This window comes from Humulus lupulus, chromosome 2 (assembly GCF_963169125.1).
Source record: "Humulus lupulus chromosome 2, drHumLupu1.1, whole genome shotgun sequence".
Taxonomy (NCBI): Eukaryota; Viridiplantae; Streptophyta; class Magnoliopsida; order Rosales; family Cannabaceae; genus Humulus; species Humulus lupulus.
Window position 1 is genome coordinate 90,351,138 of NC_084794.1, and position 5,699 is coordinate 90,356,836.

At 38.3% G+C, this 5,699-nt stretch overlaps 1 non-coding gene across 1 annotated transcript; it reads right to left on the reverse strand.

The window, feature by feature from the left end:
- Window positions 1-2,259: 2,259 nt before the first annotated feature.
- Window positions 2,260-2,363, reverse strand: LOC133820298 (small nucleolar RNA R71). The gene has a single exon (XR_009886717.1). It is a non-coding gene; the product is annotated as a small nucleolar RNA R71 (small nucleolar RNA).
- Window positions 2,364-5,699: the final 3,336 nt, after the last annotated feature.

The window sequence follows — 5,699 nt, forward strand, 5'->3', positions numbered from 1 at the left end:
CCACGCATTCCATTACATCCCTCTCCATCTCAGGCCACCACTATAAATCTTTCGTATCCTATTACATTTCCATGATGCCTAAATGAAGAGAATAGAAGAATAACATGAGATTCATCCAAAATCTCCCAATTAATCTCAGTTTCCATCGGATTCCAAATCCGACCCTATACCACAATAAATTCATATCTGATACTACACAACTCTTAGCTGATTCAGCTAAGACTTTCCATTCAATATTTCTTATATGTGGTTCACTTAGTCATCTTTCCTTTTTATCCTTTCCGAAATGATAATCTCAAACATAAAACTGGCCACCTGACCCACTAGAAACTCTACTCTAGTTCTGGTCAGATCCTTTAACCAACATATTGCATAGGCAATTACTTTTCTCTGTCACCGAGATGTCATAACGACCTACTAACTGGTTCTGATCTGCAAGAAGACTCAGAACTATTTCCCAAGGCACCTATAATATCTTTACCACCCAAGGAAACTCTTGCCTTCTGAGGCGTTCCTTGACCTTGGCAAATCTCCACAGAGAAAATACCACAATACCATCATTCAAGACGATCACAGATCCCATTCAAATAAACCTTTGAATGCTCTATCCATCTAATTCATCAAGATAACTCAATATTAGTCAAACTGTCAAATCATCACTCAGCACTCCCAGTGCCCTTATCTATTATAATAGTCTTCTGATCAACCTTCTCCCTGGTCTCTAACTGGTGCTAACCAGATCCAAGATCCACCTTGGAGAATACCATCTTACTCACTAATTGAGTCTTTAATTCTTACAATTCCGCTGAGCCATTCAACACAGTGCCTTAAAACCTGAATCTATTCCTGGCACCAATCCAATCACCACACTATCTCTCCATATAAAAGAACCCTGGAAATTCCCCTGGAAGCACATCCAGAACTCACAGACTAATCCAGTCTGTCCTAATCCCACTGGTACAATCTAAGTGATATCCACCACACTAGCTAAGAGTTCTATACACAGTGCCAGCTGCCCTAAGGCTTTCCACTCTCAAGCCCAAGAGTTACTATACTTTCCTTGCCATTTAAAATCGCCCCACACTTGGCTAACCAATCCATACCCTGGCTCAAACCAAAACCAGTTAGTCATAACCAACTCATGAAAACCACTGACGAGTCCTTTCCACAATAATTCACCTGATCTCTTCAATTACCAATACAGTATCACTTTTTCATCATAACATAACCATATGACTTATATAGCAACTTTATGCCTCTCTATATGCAACAAATAAAGAACAGCATGGCACCAAAACCAATCAACATAACTTAGAAATCAGAACTAGAAAATTGACCTGCCACCCCTGAGGAACTAGTCTCAGTCTCAGACTCTGACTGCCCCGGAATAAACAGTCGAGTTGGAATCGAGCTGTCTATCCCATTTTGCTCTTCCTCTCTTAGCCTTGGGCAATCCTTCTTGAAGTGCCCAACCATGTCACATAAGAAACATGACCTTGCTCAGAATTCTCCCAAATGATGCCTCCTGCACCGAGCGCATTCTGGGTAAGTCTTCCAGCTCTTCTTCTTGCTTGCTCTAATAATTGAAGATACCACTATCTGAGCTCCGTGCTCCCTAACACTCTTCTTCTCATCTTTTATGCTCTCAACAACAAGAGCCTTCTCTACCACTTAAGCATAGGTAGAGACTTCATGCACCAAGGCAGCTCTAATTCCCTGAGCTATTCCAAGATTCAATCCCTGAACAAACCTTTCCTTCCGAGCTACATCTGTGGGTACCATGTCTAAAGCAAACTTGGCCAACCCATAAAATCTACTAACATACTCAGTTACTGATGCATTACCCTGAACGAGATTCAGAAACTCATTCATCTTAGCATTCTTAGCTGCATCACAATAATATCTTTCATTAAACAGCTGCCTAAATTCTTTCCAATCCATCACAACTATATCTCGTGTCTGGGACACTACTTCCCACCACGTTTGGGCATCATCCCACAAAACAAATGTCGCACAAGCCACCCTATAATTAAATGTGGACCCATATGCATCCATTTATCATCGTATAATAATATAATTCACATAAACATGCATATAATCATTAAATATCATAATAAATAAATTATGGCCCTCCCGGCCTCCTAATCAAGGTCCTAAACCTTATTAGGAAATTTTGGGCATTACAATAATTCTATCACGACATGGGAGTAGTTAGCCCAAAAGTTCTTAGCAAAGTTTTTCCCTCCAACAAAAGTTACAAAATTGAGGGGGAAATTAATAATTTCTACCGGACGAAAGGGAAATCGTTGTATGATGCATGGGAAATTTAAAGAGTTGTTAAAAAAATGCCCACATCATGATATAGAGAAGTGGATGATAGTCCATAACTTTTATAATGGGTTGAATCATACTGCTCATACCATAATAGATGCTGCAACATGAGGTGCGTTCATGAGAAAAAATGCTAATGAAGCATGTGAATTGGTAGAGGAGATGGCAATGAATAACTACCAGTGGCCAACTAAAAGGGGACAACCAAAGAAGGTGGACCAGCTGTTGTAGGGATTCTTGATGCACCAGCCCAACCATTGTTGCCTGCTTCAGTAGCAGAGCGACTAGACATGATCTGAAGGGGACCACACCTAGCTGGCCATAGTAGAAAGGCCCTAGAACGATACACCCGAAGGCTACGCGATGATCATGGTGAAGACGTGTTGTCCATCGAGGAGTGTACTCCCAAAATACCTAGGTATGAATGCAATCCTATCACCTTTAGCGAGGAAGACGCCAATCATGTCAGGTTCCCGCACAACGATCCATTAGTAATAGAAGCATAGATTGCTAATATGATTGTTGCTTGAACAATGGTTGATCATGGCTCCTCAGTTAACATTATTTGTAAGACCGCGCTTGAAAGAATGAAATTCACTGTTCCAAATCTTAAACCCTGCACGCAAACCTTGTATAGTTTCACTAGAGAAGGAATGACTCCAGCAGGATCAATTATCCTAGCTATTACAGTTGGAGATGCACCAACACACAACATAGTAATGACTACTTTTATTGTGGTCGATCTCCTCTCACCATTTAATTCCTTACTTTGAAGGCCTATACTTATTGATTTGACAACAATTGCGTCCATTTTTCATCTAACAATGAAGTTCCCAACCAACACTGGGATATGGTGTGTTAAATGAAATCAAAGGGAAGCCAGAGAATGCTATAATTCTTCCATCACAACTACCAAGAAGGGCCCAGTCATGACCAACATGATTTTTTATGGTCCCTCCAAGAATGGTCCAACATCAAAAATGGAAGTTAGCAGATCGGCAGAACTTAAGCAGGCCACAACAAACGAGGAGGAAGCCTTCAAATAGAGCGATGCCCAAAGTGAGGAAATAGAATTTGATCCTCACTTTGGGGATTATGATACTATATTGGGACCAATTGAAGACCTCTAGGAAGTTCCACTTGACCAAGAAGAGTAGACCAAGATTGTAAAAATTGGGAAGAACTTAGTTGAGAAAGTCAAGACCAAACTCATAAGTTTTTTCAAAAACAACCAAGATGTGTTTTCTTGGTTGCACAAAGACATGGTAGGTATTAGAACTACCGTAATTAGCCATGCTCTCAATATTGATAACCATAACTTCAAACCTGCCCTGCAGAAAATGAGGTTGCTCGATAAAGAAAGATCCAAGGCCCTAAAATAAGAAGTCGAGAGTCTAAAGAAAAACAGGTTTATACGAGAACCTTTTAATGCTAAATGGGTTAATAACCCAGTTCTTGTACCAAATCATAATGTAAAATGGAGGACCTATGTAGACTTTATAGATATGAATAAAGTCTGTCCAAAGAACTATTTTCCTTTGTCTTGGATCGACCAGCTTATCGATGCTACTGCCGAACATGAAATACTTACATTTATGGATGCCTACTCCAGGTATAACCAAATTAGCATGCAACCTCTCGATGAGGAGAATACTAGCTTCAAAACTGCCATAGGCTTATACTGTTACAAAGTAATTCCTTTTGGACTAAAAAATGTTGGCGCAACATATCAACAATTAGTTAATATGGTGTTCAGGAACCAAATAGGCAATAACATGGAAGACTATGTTGATGATATGCTAGTTAAATCTAAAAATGTTGGGGGAACTTCCAAGACTTATTAGAGTGCTTCAACATTTTAAAGCATTACAACATGAAGCTTAACCCTCTAAAGTGCTTGTCTGGAGAAGGCTCGGGGAAGTTTTTGGGGTTCATCATCAATTCACGAGGCATGGAGGCAAGCCCAGAGAAAATAAAGGCCTTAATTGAAATGAAGTCACCAACCAAGATTAAAAATGTACAAAACCTCACTAGAAAAATTGCAGCCCTTAGCAGATTTGTATCAAAGTTGATGGACAAGTGTGTTCCATTCTTCAACCTACTGAAGGGGAGCAACACGTTTGAGTGGATAGAGGATTGTGAGAAAGCCTTTCAAGCTCTTAAGGAACATCTTGCACGACCATCTATATTTTCAAAACCAGTTGATGGCGAAACTCTTCTCATTTATGTAGCAGTCACTGAACATGCTGTTAGTGCAACACTTATAAGAGAAGACGATAAAACTCAGCATCCGGTGTACTACAATAGTAAGAGGCTGGTAGGAGTAGAAACAAGATATCCTTTGTTCGAAAAGTTGGCATATTGCTTATGCCTTGCGGAAAGGAAGCTTAGACTGTATTTCCAAGCTAATCCGATCAAAGTCCTAACCGACCAACCCCTCAGACAGGTCCTTAAGAAACCTGAGTCATCAGGTCGACTGCATAAGTGGGCAATAGAGCTCGAGCAGTACAAGATTACCTACCTACCATGAACAACAATAAAAGGGCAAGCACTAGCAGATTTTATTGCTGAGTGCAAAGGTATATCAGATAATAACGACCAGGGTACAACACCAGACGTAAATAAAGAAAATTGGCCAACATGGAAGTTATTTGTGGATTGTTCATCATGTTAGGATTTATGCTCTAAAAGCATGTAACGATATTTTACTGATTTAAATAAAAGTACAATTTTATTATATTTGAATGTTATAATTATTATTTGAATAATTTATATGAATATCAAGAATACTCCATATTCATTTATTAGGATATGATCTTGTATTAGTACGAAAGAATCAAAATCATATACAATGAATAAAATAGTCAGCAACATATTAAAGCAAGAAATCTTTATAAATGGTTACTAGTAAAATTTGATAATCATACGGGATGGAAGTAGTATAGATTCAAATTACTGATGTAGATAAACATCTTGGTAAATCTACGGTATATAATAGAGATTATATATGATAGAACCGATATGAATTAACTATCTTTATAAACTTACCATTTTCCATAAAGATTTAGTTCTTATCATAATAGATGATCAATCCTGAGTAGCCATGAACTTTTGTTTGTGCTTATTGGATCTTTTGATTCACTTGTTATGGTTTATTAGTATAATGAGGCTAATGACTTTTGTTTTGGAGATTCAATATCATGAATGGCTGGGAACATGATTTACAATAGTAGAATCCACATTTTGCTAACAGATCAAAAATTGGTTCCTTTAAGGGTTAATTCTGCAACTGAATAATTATTGAGCTCAAATATATAATTTGATTATAAATTAATTATTCGCTATTGAATTAATTGTACTTAACGAAC